Source organism: Gobius niger, assembly GCF_951799975.1.
Source record: "Gobius niger genome assembly, chromosome: 6".
NCBI classification, from domain to species: Eukaryota; Metazoa; Chordata; class Actinopteri; order Gobiiformes; family Gobiidae; genus Gobius; species Gobius niger.
In genome coordinates this window covers 8,294,844-8,309,850 of record NC_136857.1, presented here as the reverse complement: position 1 = coordinate 8,309,850, position 15,007 = coordinate 8,294,844, and the positions used below count along the sequence as shown (strand labels likewise).

Sequence of the window (15,007 nt, the reverse complement as noted above, 5' to 3'; positions counted from 1 at the left end):
AAGAGCATAGCAGATAGCTGCTTCACTCACTCGGCTCACTACGTCACGACCAAACGCTAGCGAAAAATCAGATCCAACCGTTTCAAAGGAGTTCACCCCTCCCACCTGATAACGGAGCTCAATTGTGAAAGTCCAGACCCTTGTATGAAATGCAATGAGTACGAGGGTATGGTAAAACCAGGCTAAATCAGCGCCTATGCAGGTGAAGATTAAATTACAGTTTCTCTCATCAGGAGTTCATGTCTTACATGCTTTGTTCAAATTCCATTAAGTTGTCACTAACAATGAATCACAATGAAAACAGCATTGCAACAAGTTTTCTGAAATGTTGAGCATTGTTTATTTGTATCTATAACCCTGTGACTACACGTAATTATATATGCAATCATTTGAATCATCTGCCCACCAAGGTTTGATTTCAGTGTAGGGAACAAAGGTACAGTTTTTTGCAAATTCCATCTGTAAGGATTTTTCATTAATTCATTTCGAACAAAAATACACAACTCATTCCCTCCACATGATGAATTTCTACCAAGGAGTCACATGCTTTCTTCACCGCCTTCTCAATAAAAAGGTGTTTGCATTTCAAGATACGGCACAGAGTGATACATAAGAAAATAGTTCAGAGTGAAATGTCCCAGAGGACCGCATTCAGAGGGTTGCGGCACTTAGGAGCTGAAATAGCACCGGGCAGGGAGCATAATTAGGCATTTTAAGTGCTTTACATAATACAGTCCGTCATAATGAAGGCCCAGTGGGATCCGCAGCCTGTGTGGCTATTGTCAGGCCGCCGCAGGGAAAGCATTCAGTTCAAGAGGAGGCTGCTGATGAAGGAAGGATAAGGCGATGCAGAGGTGAAAGGCATGAAAAGATGTGGGCAAACATAACGTCAAAATTTAAATGAAGTTAAGAACGTCTGCATAATTTACTTTACCCGAGGAGACAATCAATGATGTAAGCGCACAATGCACTGGCCCCTCCCCTTCTGCTGCGGTGCAGTTATAGCATTGTCAAGGAAACATCTACCCTCATCATTTTGCAGTTTTGCGGCAGAGCTCTTCCAACTACTTGCAATTTAAGTTTTAAAATCCAGATTCATTTCACTGAGTACATTATAAACACATCGGGGAGCATTAACATTTGAGAGAGGATGGTATCTCATGCATTTCAAAGCGTTTGTTGACGTCCAAACTACAAGGTTGGCAGATTTTGAGCGTAATAAGACCCCATGGAGGCAGGTTATGTTGTTGTTTGAGAAAGATATTGTACCACCTTAGTTACTGTATAGTCTTCGCAGTTTGGTAGCAACTCAAAATGACATTTTCAATCTGATTGGGAATGTTCGTGATGGCCCTTTTGTTTGAGCAGAATGCCTTTTTGCTGTGACTGGAATGTGCAATGGGGGTGAAGTGTCGTATTCAGGCAGGCGACGTTCCAATTGTTAAATGTTCAGTCCATTGCGCTGCACTGTTGCCGCCCCAGTGTTCATTTAATCACTGTATATAAAACGGGACAGCAATTAAGTATCATTCTGTGAGGATCCACACAGAATACTATCACGTTTTTTCGCTTTGTGTCACTGACAATACAGTTTTTCTTAGGATTGTCCCATTAAAAACACAATACACATAATGTACTTAACCAAGTTGCAGAATCGATGATGAACATAAACTTTATGCTGACCCCTCCCCTTCTGCCGCTGCACATTAGCTTGTCAAGAAAGCATAATCAATAGAGTGTGCGATGTAATAAAACGCTTCACAAGGACATGGCCGTGCAGTCGCTTCCTCCCTCAGCTTCTCCAACAGTCTGTCAGTGTTGGATGGGTGTACCACTTGATGTTGACAGCGGATTGATACAAGCTCCTAATGAAAGATGTTTTATTAATGGTCCCGTAATCGGATTACCTGCAGTAAGACAGGCTCCATCCATCTCCCGCTCGGGGGTCTGAGGAATCACATCTGGAGCAGCGGAGACTGGTCCACGGTTCAGCCCAGTTTGCAGGAGCATGGGCTTGTATCTACAGAGGCAGGACCTGAGACTGTGAAGTGCTGCATGTTTGTTACCTCTTGTGTAAAAGGATGGGGAAGCAACCCAAATATGTGCTATCTCTGCCGTTCAGATCTTTTTATATGATTCTGAGCGTTGCAAGGAGTACATGGGCAGTCTCTAGCGTAGGTTGGGAGCAAATAGCAAATCGTTCTCCAGCTCTTTCCCTTTAGCTCCCATAAGGCTTCCCACATTTCTACGTAGACTTGATGAGTCCAGCGTAATTTCAAGTTCAAGTTTATTTACCATATGCGTCAAGTGCAAGGTACCGAAAGCAATGAAAAGAGTTTTGCCCTGGCACGCTCTCCGCTGAACAAGAAAATCAATCTACAGAAGGTTTTGTCTGGCCATCCATCCACTCCAGCTCTTTGTATCTGTTCAAACGCAGGACCGCCTGGAACTTTGCTAACAGTCAATCAAATCTCAAAAAGTTTTATCGATCCAATCACAGAGCATGTTGTCACAACAGGAAGACCGAATTAACCACAAGTAAAATATTTGCAAGAATGTACCAGCAAATAGATGTTGATGCTTCATCTTCTCTTCGAGTTTTTTCTTCTTGTCCATCTATCGAATGTATTTTCGTCCCATTCCAAACGTATGTTGATCCTTATCCTTCAGTTTTTGTGGCAAAAATGACGTGGATCGTTCACATTAGTCTCAGCTCTACTGGCCAAAGCTATTGTAAATTGGTTAATGCACTTGTCAATCACACCCATCAGGAATTCAAAGAAATCTCCCCCGATCCCAGACTATACAGCTTTGCAGAGAATAGGAAAAGCATGTATTCTGGATGGCCAGGCTAGTGTATAGGTTCATAATTTATAAATGACTTGACTTTTGCTAATGGAAACATGTTTTGTTGTGGTGGGATTTGTAAAAGCGTTATGAAAAACATTTCTTTAAATATTCTTTTATAGAATATCTTCTGTATGTCATTAAATGACAACAGGCAATGTTCAAAACTAGATGCAGTGGGACGTTTTTTTCAGAATTTTTTATGACTTGCATTTGCTCATTAATCACTGAATCAACAAACTGACCAAGAAAAAGGTGTTTTATTTACACTACAGGCAGGGCATCTGCTAAAACAGCCTCTTCTTTCAGCAAGCACATAGTTGAACATAACAGTCAGTCTCGAGTTATATTCCCAAGTCTATTTCAATGATAATTTTGCTGAACTTCGAGGTGTGATTTACTAAGCAGTCAAAATGTATGACCCGCCTTCACTGATTTCTCCCCCAACACCAACACAACCCAGCGCTCTCCCATGATAAATTTGCTTAATAATCCCAGTATATAGGGACCAAACCACTATAGACTCCCCGCAAAGGTCAAATTTATCAACGTGACATTAAAAACTTATTGAGTGCTCCACTTTCTCCTCCTGTGGCCAATAGCTGGGTCAAAGAAGTGCAGAAAATACGCAGCGAGAACTTTCTAAATCTTGTGGAAACGGACAAAATAATCACCATGTGCAGAGACGAATTGGGTGGCTGTCACATTAGCTTCATGTAGATTTGCAAAGCTGCTTTTGTCTGTCGGTAAAGCAAACAAACAAAGGTGTGCTGCTTTTTCAAAAGACTTAAAAAAAGACCAAATGTTCTCTTTAGTCGTTCTGAAGAGCTGCCAGCAAAAAAGAACAAGGATGAAACAATTATTTTTGTAATATATCTAAAGGTTTTTTGAAATTAAATCACACCAATTTCCGTTGCAGGACATCAGAGGCCTGTCGAACATTTACTTGTCACTTTGTTTATTGTAACTTGTGTATGGATGTTAGTGTTTTTGTTTCACTGCCAAATGTTCTGTCTGCTGGAGAGCTGAGCACTTAACAATATAGCTCCACTTGAAACCAAAAAAATGTTTCGCTCCATATGGCTGGGAGACCACAGCCAATTGTATGGTAATGGGAAAGTATTGGTTGTAGTCAGTGGCTTGTAGTAATGTGTGTTTTGCAAGGACTGATACTAAGCAGTGAAATGAAGTAGCAGATGAGAAATGTCTAGCAGCCAACAATGAAACAGCAGATTAATATCCATCCATTAATATCCATTTTCCATTAGCTTTGAGTTGTAGCATAAGCGTCAGCATCAATCGAACTACTTTTAGTTCTTAGTAACTCAGGATTAAACAGAGAGCAACAACAGATCAGTAACATTCTAGACAGAGCAACAGTTGGTGGTCTCTATGCCTCTGGGCTCCAGCAGCCAGGGAATACTTCAGAATGAGAGCTAGCAAGGCTTAGGGCTGCGGCTAATGGGCTTGGCTGCACCTGAAATGAGGATGAGTGGCCATGAAGATACCTACCATTCCCTGCCTCGGTAGATCAGAGCTTGACACTTGTGGGATGGCAACCAACTGCACCACAGGCTAAACACAAGCAACAAATTAACCTCGGCCGAGCTAACGATGGACTCAAACTGTTACTACAGCCGACCTTCACACACAGCCAGGTGGACATACAGAGCGAGGGGAGCCGGCGTTTGAACATGCTATTCAGAGGCTCTAAAAGAAGCCTCTTTTTAAAGCAATGGATTAGCTCTACTGTTCAAATGGTATTAATAAACTGGTTTGAATGGTCTATACCTGAGATCGGAGCCTCAGTGCACACAAAGCAGGAAGTGCTTGAGGTCAGATGGGCCATTTATACTTGTGGCGCCGCCAACCGGCAAGAGGGAACACAACTGGTCCCATTATCGTACTCATTGCAGGTTGCTGGGTGACAGGGTGCAAATACACGGCATGTTTTGGTGACCTCCCTCGATCTGCCCTGAATCCACTGGCAGGGCGGGCTGACACTTTCTCTTTTCACATGGGCCGCTGCACACACAGTCTGAGCCAGATAGAACCCCACAATCAGCACCAAGTTATGCAGATACAAATATATATTATTTGTCCGTTTTTTCTACCTTTCACTTGCCTTTTTCCCTCTTTACTCGCACGGACACTTGTCTCCGCTGGATTGGACTGCACCAACTTGAACTCAGAGGGGTGACCTTGACCTTGACCTTGCTTAAACACCCCTCTGAGTTGGTGCAAAGTCAAATGGTATCTCCCTGCCACAACAATGAAAAGTTTAATGCAAAAATTCTTTCTGATTTTGATTTGATTGATTTACCTGACAATTGCGTTATATCTGCAACAGCAGCCCATGGCAGCCCAATTAAAGCCTTTAGGCCTGGAATAGCACAACTGTGAGTGTGTTATTAATTCATTATTTCTTAAAAGCACCGCGACCTAGCGGCCCGCCGGGAAACGTCTCGACTCTCCCGATTACCCAGCATGCCTCTGTCCACTGGAGAGCTCGGTCCGTAAGGGAGAACCCTCCTCATTTGGCCAGCACACTCCACTCCTCCGGGGCTGGAGCTTTAATGGAACGTGGGAGGCACCATCCCGGCATTGTAATCCAGCCATGGCCTTGAGAGTTGACTTTAAATGCAGAGCGTGGACTGAAGCCAAATTCTGAATTCATCTGTGCTATTTAAAAGCTCAGACTTAAACATGTTGCCTTTGGGTGTTTTGTGTTCAGTGAACTAGTGGACAGACAGCTACATATAAATGATAATAATAATAATAATATAATATTAATAATATTTTCCAAGAATATTATAAATTAAAGCCACACCATGTAACATTTCACCCAACAAGTTTTTTGTTTTTAATTTCTATTTTTATGACAGTTTTATTGTTGTGTGTTTGCTGTGAGAGGCACACCTTTCCTAAAAAACCCGACTGTAACTTTGCAGAGAAAGGGGCTCGTCTCCTTGGAGTTGTTGACTAAAGGCAGCCAAACATGAGATTTAAATAGGTTAGGTCCTCATCCAAAGCATTGATTACCCACCGAAGAATTAGCATTTCTGTGTCACTAGAAGTATATGTTTTGTATTACAGTATAGTACAAAATGTTACACAGTGTGCCTTTAAATAAGCAATATATGTGTAACAGAAAACGTGAAACTCAAAGTTTTAGTTCGGTGTCTTTGAGGGGCTGGAGTGGACCACATTTTGTGAAAGTCAGTGGAAACACAGGGAGGGCAGAGAGAGAGTTCAGCTTCTTGGTAGCCTGGCTAATTAAGCTGTCCTTTAGTCAGCTGGACCTGACTTGTAGACTCCATTCTCCTCTCTGAAGGCAATACACTGTGTGATGGGTGCATGTGATCATCCTGATTCCGAAGGCTTTGCAGGTGAAACTATTGTTAATAAATTAGCAGACAATAGTTCTAAAGGCGTTCCAAGCGTACTTCCAGTCATTGCATTTATGCTTCCACATGTTTCTGATGAACCAGGACCTTCAACACGCTCTGGGGCGGTTTGCAGTCGAGTGTGTAGCGGCCGGGATGAGGATCAGCACCTCCAAATCTGAGGCCATGGTTCTCCACCGGAAAAAGGTGGTTTCCCCTCTACAGGTCGGTGGGGAGTCCTTACCTCAAGTGGAGGAGTTCAAGTATCTCGGGATCTTGTTCACAGCAGTGATGCGGTCGCTGTATCGGTCTGTCGTGGTGAAGAGGGAGCTGAGTCGGGGCAAAGCTCTCGATTTACCGATCGATCTACGTTCCCACCCTCACCTATGGTCATGAGATTTGGGTAATGACCGAAAGGACAAGATCGCGAATACAAGCGGCCGAAATGAGTTTCCTTCGCAGGGTGGCTGGGCGCACCCTTCGAGATCGGGTGAGGAGCTCAGTTACCCGGGAGGAGCTCGGAGTAGAGTCGCTGCTCCTTCACGTCGAAAGGAGCCAGCTGAGCTGGCTCGGGCATCTGTTCCGGATGCCTCCTGGTCGCCTCCCGCGGGAGGTGTTCCAGGCATGTCCTAGTGGGACATGGCCTCGTGGAAGACCCAGGACACGGTGGTGGGACTATGTCTCCGAGCTGGCCTGGTGTCGGAGCACACGGGTAGAATTCGGACCGAAAACTCATATACACATACAGCCTTTAGTTATTTATTATCTTTATTTATACAGGGAAGGCCCAATGAGAGTACGAGACTCTCTTTTTCATGAGCGCCCTTTTTCATAGCAGAGAATTAACAATACAATATTTACAAGAAGATTTTACATTATCAATTAAAACAAGTACAATTTTCTTTATACATATCTAATACTTAGGGTTTTAGATGTGAAAGAGGCACTAAAGAGTTCAATTGTAAAAGTCTTTGTTTTTACGATTTACAATTTTTTAGAACTAAACAGTCATGTGACCTGTGTTGTAGCTACTCGCTGTTGTTTAGTTCGTATGTGAGATAATCAGGCAGCCTCCCAACCAGTCCCTAATAAATAAATAAAATGCAGTGTTGCTCTCTCCTATTTGACAGTATAGAACAGATTCTATTTGTCTCCAGTTATAAAACACATAGCAGAATGATAAAGTGCATCGAGAGGTTTAAGAACAGAAGGTGAAGTGTGGATATAAACTAAGGCTTCATCTGTACTGTAATAATGGCTTACACTTGTATTGTGTTTCTAAAGTTTGAGTTGACATGTTGCTGAATCATTAGCATTAAGCTACTGTTGTAGCACTCCCATCGGCCCCAATGACCACCACCATTCAAGAAGTGTCTTGCCCCAGGTCACAACAGTCTGCACCTGCAGGATAGCAGTCCATTTCAAAACCATCTAAATGAAAAATAGGGCCAGGTAGTGTCTGAAATTGCTACCAAATGAAAAAGGCAAATCATTGCTCTGTCAATGTTGTCAAGTCTATTTGTTGCTGTAAACAAACTGGATGCATCAATCAGATTATTCGCCACATCAAAGTTCTGGAGAATACAGTTCTCCTCAGCCTAGCCCCTTCCTGACCCTGTTATTACCCAACAGCATATGCCGTTTTAGTTGAGACAGCATGAACGACTCAGCACAAGGGGTTTGCAGTGACATGTGTGCAATAAATAAATAAAATGCAAATATGGTAACGTGCCATGCTTCAGTGCACGTAGCTTCCATCTGCTCCATCATTAGTGCTATTATTGACAAAGTGAACATTTTCCACCTGATATCGCTCACACTGTGTTTACATTATTTTGTCATTATAATAATAATGCATTTATGTACTCGAGTAAAAGCAGTGCAAATCCCCAAGGACTAAGCACTGAAACCATTGACAGGGCTTTGTCTGAACAGTCTGTTGTTGGAGATGGGCCTTTGGGGGAGCCGTGTGTAAAAACATGAGCATTCTCTGGAGACTGATCAGCCTATTCCCAACAGGACCACACGTTATGCGCAATGTCTTCATCCGCACAGCCAAAGAAAATCAATGCATAATGTATTTTATATGACATGCATCAGTGTTGTAAGTGAAAGACTTCATGTACCCATCCCCCACGTGGGTCGCTCGACCTGCGTGAGCGGTCCTGACTTGTAAAAGGATTAAGTGCATGGATGGATGGAGGTGGGGAGGTTTTAATGTATGAAATCACTAACCGTGCAATATATAAAAGAAAGACAGTGGCTCTATTGGCTGCATGTGTTATTCTGAAGCTACATGTTGTCGACGTTGACTGAACAATAAAAGGATTTGCATGTTAATGTTTGCATAAAGCCTTGCATCACACAATATTAAATCTACCAGAAATATTACTCACTACCGAACGCAGACTTTACTCATAATAACATAGAGATGTACCCTATTTGTGTTAATCGATCAAAGTGGGAAGTTGTGTGTTCTAAATGGCCTCAACGAGAAACCAAACACCTGAACAACCTGAACAACTCCACAAGGTCTTGAGCCTATTGCCTGTAATTCGGAAACTTCTGTAATTCAATACAGATTCAGATACAGAAAAATTCATTTAGTCCAAATCTGTGGGGTGAAAACCTGCTTTTTGGCTCCTCTGCACTGATAGTTTTCTCTCATCTTTTTTTTTTTTTTTTTAACTCAGAATAGAGTGTGGAAAGGACAATTTATCACCAAGGACTGTGATAGTTCGTATCTCGAGTTTCCCGGTTATAACCACAGTTGGAGCGCCGTTCAAAAGGGTCCTTGATTTTGGACTTTAAAAAATGCGGAGGACATGTTCACGCTTTATCTATTATGCAACAAAATCTAGAGAATAGAGAATGGATGTGATTTAGCAAAAGAAGAAACAAATACAAAATGAATCTGGATTACTATTACTACTTTTTATCAAGGAACAGTGTACATAATCAGAAGCTCATAATAGTACATTTTCTGCTGAATGTCTCTTTTAAGTCAAGGCGTAGTGTAGGCCTGGTCCTGCAGTGACATAGAGAACCTCTGTTTTGAGATATGAGAATGCCAATGATGTAACTTCTTGATTTAATGTAATTTCCCAGTTCAGAAAACTTACAGACCAAGGCTGTGCTTTTTTTCTTGTATATAATCGAGCATCTGTTTAACGTCTATGGGGCTTTGAGTCAAAGGATTTATTCCAAAGTTCCATCCATATCATTACAGCGAAGTGTGTTTTTATCGATGATCATAGTTTTTTAGTTGCAGCTTTTAGTTTCACATTTCTGTCCACACTCCTAATTGCATACGGAAATGATAATTCTCTCAAAGTGCTGTGCTTCCTGTACACTATAATCTTTGCTGTTTTATTCACAATCTGTTTACTTCTCTCTTAAGAGTTTTACATGGCGCGGATGAAGGCCTTGACAATTATAACGTTAAAAATCTGATTGGATGGAAGTTGGATTTGAGTGGTTCTGCGTATATGAGTTTGACCTCCAAAACTTTCAGTTATGCTTGGTGCTTGATTTTTTCGTATAACCACGAAAATTATTTCCTGAGGCTATCTATCTATCTTTTTCTTTACTAGAAAAAAAAGCAGAGTGTTTTTTTGAGAATCTTTTTATACATTAATAGATATATTTGGAATTTTATCTTTATTAGATGTTTTGGCCCTTCTGTGGACCCACCACCTGCAGGAGGAGCCATAGGGGCTGATGCAATGTGGTCTGGGCAGCTCCAACAGCTGCCCCCACGACCCAGCAACGGACAAGTGGAAGAAAATGGATGGATGGATGGATGGATGGATGGATGTTTTGGCAAAAAAAACAAAATATGAACTTTTAGCCCTCGTAGTGGAGCTGATAGAGCTCATTGTTTTTTGGCCCAATCATTTATTTATTGTGTATATTTTTTATTTATTTTTATTATTTTGCGTTAAAGATGAACAAGCATTTACCTCGGGATCTCAGAAAAAAAAAAGATACGTAATAAATAAACAAATAAATAAGTAAAATAGATACATTGAAGTTATGAATAAATTTGAAAATAAATCAAATTATAATAGAAACACCAAACAGATCGTTGAGCTCCATTCAATAGGCAATATTAGGCACAATATTTAGCAAAGAACATCGTAGGGCAATATTAGGGGAAACAAAAAAACACACTTTCATCTTATTATTATTACAATTACAACCATTTTTACATATTTTTATTTCCCTTCTCTCTCTCTCTCTCTCCTGTTTTGACATTTTGTGTTCTGGGTGGGGCACACAGTGTTAAAACAATTTGGTGAAATATCGCTGTAATATCGTTATCACGTCACCAAACATCCACATCGCCAACTGCAAATCTATCTAATATCGTGCAGCCCTATTCCTCAGCAACGTTCAAGTCATAACCCTCAATCCCAATAGCTCTAGGTTATGCTCAAATGATAGGGTTCAACAGAGTTCCAATCTCCAGTAGACACAGGTCCCAATTTAAATAGAATGAAGATAGATCATTTACTTTGCCCATTTTGGCAAAATGTTGCTTCAGACCAGATTTGTCCAAACCTTTATCATAGGGGGCCGTATATTGAAGCGAACACGGGGTGAAGGGCCACGGGTGGTCAGTGCCACAAAACCTTCGACCAGGTGTATTCTGGTGTGTGCCTGTTCAGCAACAAATTGCAAAAAAAATATCTAAGGGCCGCATCTGGCCCCCGGGCCACACTTTGGACACCTTTGCAATTCAATTCATTTTTTAATTCGTTTTTCAAGAGGCCCCCCAAGGACACTTGTAAGGCCAGGTGTCAGGAACAATACGTATCTGTTTATTTATGACTAATCTAAATCTAAAGACTTTCTGTTCTATTTTTCTTGGGCATATCTTGAGGACCCCCATGAAAACGAGATGATTCATCTATTGGGGCTGATCCTCCAATAAAATGTTCATAAATAAATAAATAAATAATATTCTCAGTGTTATGAAGCTTAGGCGTTAATTCAACCTTAATTTCAGCATCATCTGCCTCCAGCCAATGATCGCTTCCGAGAGGGCCACACCTCCACCTCAGCCATCAGCGTAAGAGCTGCACCTCCGTAGCAGCCAATCATCGCCCTCGGTCCTGCTTTTAAGCCCCAGCAATCATGGTTCGTTCGCTTCCCAGCTGCGCTGCGACCCACCTCCCCCCCATCTCCGCCTCTTCCGTCCACAGCTTATACCTGCTGCATCTTTACGTGTCTTCCATACCACCACCAGTGTCCAGGCTCCGGTGAAGACATCCCTAACTAAGCTGTTCATCCATACTGACTTTCATACATCGATTTCTACCACCATCGTCTGATCACCAAAACTAATATACATGTCAATAAATCTTCCTAATCGCTGCTTTTGTCTGTTTGAGTCTATCCAGGTTGAATTAGCATCAAAAGATCTTTGCTCTAATTCACCCTGTCTAGTTCTAGGACCTAAAACTAGATCTCTGCTTGAATTTCAAGACTTCTAGGACAAACACTCTTTGTGACAGTATGATGATTGGTACACAATCCTGAGATGAGGAAATGAGGTTAATGAATAGGCAACATTGGGTGTTTTTACTTCTCGAACAAACATTTCATAGACAAAAGGGCAAAATATTCAAATCATTTTTTGTCACATTGAATTTTTGGGCAGCTAACAGGCTTCTCTGATAGATTAGGACCCACACAACAGAATAGCAAAATGTGGTGCTTGTCACAAAATCAATGTTTTATTCTTCTTTTTGTATTCTCCAATGCTATTAACATACAATTTGCTCAGCACAATAAAAGCAAGCAAACTCTCCTTTTATGTGGATGCCTGTGATGTCATCAGGCATAATTTGTTTAATACACAGACTTCAACAGATTACATCTCCCGGTCTTCAGTATGAGAAAACGTACACATCTGGCTCACTGAGGCTGTTAAGCTATATATTATTATTACAACCTTTGCACAGTGGAAAACAGCTTTATTGAAGCACCCGTGTTGATTGCTTATTGCTGGTGGAGTTGGCTGACCACAAAGAGGACAGAGATGCAATGTACAGCAATGTAACTCAGCCTTGAAGGAAATAACATGCACTGTAATAAGTGCTGCAGACCAAACTTTGGTTTGAAACATTTTAATTAGTTACTAAGTACTTATTTTTTTATAAATTTAAATTTTTGGTTGACAAATAAGTACTATATATCATTATTACAGCACCATAAAAAATACAGATTTTATTGCTTTAGGTGAAAACACTTTAAGTATTTATTTTGTCTGAGTGGTGGCCCTGTAATGACAAAACTAATATAATGTGTTGATCGAACACAAACTTGGCCCTGGGGGCGGGTTTAGGCTGACTTTCAGACCGGTTCAAGCCGGTCTGGTGCAACGTCTTCTTGGGAGCTGAGCAGCAGAAGTGCCTTCGCCATCGCGGTGGATCCAAATATTTTCCAGGTGAACGAGACAAGGTACGTGTGTCCTTTACTGCAAACGGTGGTTATCTTGTTTGTCAAATTTGTCCAAAAAATTAGTTCGACATACATGCTCAAAGCTAGCATTAGCCGATGTTAACATGTTGTTGTTGGTCGCTAGAAAGAAATGGTTTGGAAAACTTTGTTGCGTTTATGTGTTATGTGTTTTAAGATACTGGTGAATGAATTTGGTTTAACATTGTAAGTGGCCGTGAAAGCTAGCGCGTTGGGGAGGAGGACTATCTGAACAGAGAGGATCATACTAAAGTCTGTATACACACATACACACATGTACGGGTCAGTGCGTCCTGAGAGGCCTTGTAAAAGCCAGGAATATTCACGCATCTCTAAAAATCAGACACGTGTAGGCGAAACGAAATTGCGCTCGGATCTAACGCACCACAACAGTGTTAGCTCAACGAGCTCAGAACCAGAGACCCGCACAGTGTTCAGTGTTGTTTACTCTTGTCAGTGATGTAATGAACGCGTTCATATTTTGGGCGAACGTGAACTGAACGCACTGGATTACTGCCTGGTGAACGAAACCATGAACGCGTTCATTCTGGTGTCTGTGAACGGCATTCTCGTTCTATTTCCGTTCGTTCATTATGGTGCCAGATTTCTTATATCTGTGATTTAAGACCGTGGATCAGTGAATGTAAAACCCGCCGTCACAGTTTCCCAGCGGTTCTAAACTCTGGCGGGTCCACGGTGTAGTTCGCGCTCGCTCCGCTCCGCCCCCGCGCCCACGGCCCGACTGTGTCCAGTTCTGTGGCGGTGTCTCTGCTGTTTATGGCCCTGGCACAGGCCCTGGCACACCGGTAACCAGCGGGTCCGCACGGTGCCCGTGAGTAGCCACAGTGTGAGGCTACGAAGCGAGTTTCCCTTGTGTAACGTCTGTCGCTCCAAACTCCTCTGCTCCGCGGTGCCACTCATTTACATAAAGACACAATGTGGAGTTTTTTAACTACAAATTAGCTCCTAAAACAATCTTATTCACATGATTAATTTACCAAATTAACACAAATGCAATTGAATATGTGTAGCTTCATTTTCCACCAAGAATTTACCAATTAAACTTAAAAAAAAAAAGAATAAAATAAAATATGATTAGCAAAGATAACCAAAATCCACTCATAAAACAGTGACAGGCTGACATGACATAGCTGCATAACACTAAGAGAGGATAATATTTTTAACTCATGGCTGAAGTCAACTTTCTCCAGCTCTACCAAGGTTGGCAAAAATGCATTTAAAAATGCATCAGATTGTTGCTTTATGAGCGGGGAAATATACGTCTCACCTTTTTCACCTCGATCCGTTTTCATGCCTGAATAACAGCTCGCAGCAACAAAAAAAAAGAACTATGAACTAGTTCATTTTGAAATTTTTGAACGGAACTTTGAAGTAGTTAATGTAGAAAATGAACTTTCCCAACACTGACTCTTGTTCTCCCCTCATCAAACGCACACTTCATTATCTCCAGTTCACCCTGCGTCACCGTAAAGTTGTACAAAAACATATAGTAAACGTGGTGCGGTATCAGTTCATGTTTGTGCTAACCACAGGTAGCTTCTCCCCTTTTTGTAAGATTCTAAGTGAACATTGTTTTATGGCCTCATTCGGTAGGGGGGACTGTGCATCGATTCAAACTGTTAGGGCTGTAATATTTATCATTAGCCTAAACTTCTTTTATGATAACAATGGATAAATTCACTTGTTAAATAAGCTCTCAGAAAAAAACTCTGGGTGTGCAATAATAAGACAGGAATACAGCAGATGATGCGTAATGTAAAAAATACTGGAAAATCTGATTATTTTGACAAATGACATTCCACTGCCATGTTTTCTAGGTAATGCATTAACTTGGGGAGGGGACCTCTGTGTAGGTTCTAAGGTGTTGTCCATCGTAGACAGAGTCCCTCTAGTCCTCATCTGTACTCAGAGGTGGAGTGTCGGACGTTTCGCTCTTTGTCCCACTTAAGCTTTTTGTACCAGTTGCACGAGCATATATTATCCATATGTGCATCGACTGTGTGTATATTTCTGTCTAACAGTTAATTTCTTCTGTTAACAGACTGGTGACTTACTGATACCTAAAAGACCTGACGGTGGACCAAGATATGATACAGGTCAAATTAACTTTGCTGTGCTTTTAAATATGGGTGACTTTTATAGTTTTTTTTTGTTCATTCTTTTTTTTTACATATAATTTTACAGTTCAGCTTTTTCAAAAGACAAAGAAGAAAAACAATGTGATAAATGACCTGATGTCCCAAACCTTCAGCCTACAAAGGCAAGAA

The 15,007-nt window shown here is 41.4% G+C and overlaps 1 long non-coding RNA gene across 1 annotated transcript in view; it reads left to right on the top strand.

Annotated features, from left to right (window-relative positions):
* The window catches only part of LOC306964487, a 409,045-nt gene that overhangs the window by 318,648 nt on the left and 75,390 nt on the right, over positions 1-15,007 (top strand). The gene's annotated exons all lie outside the window — the stretch shown is intronic.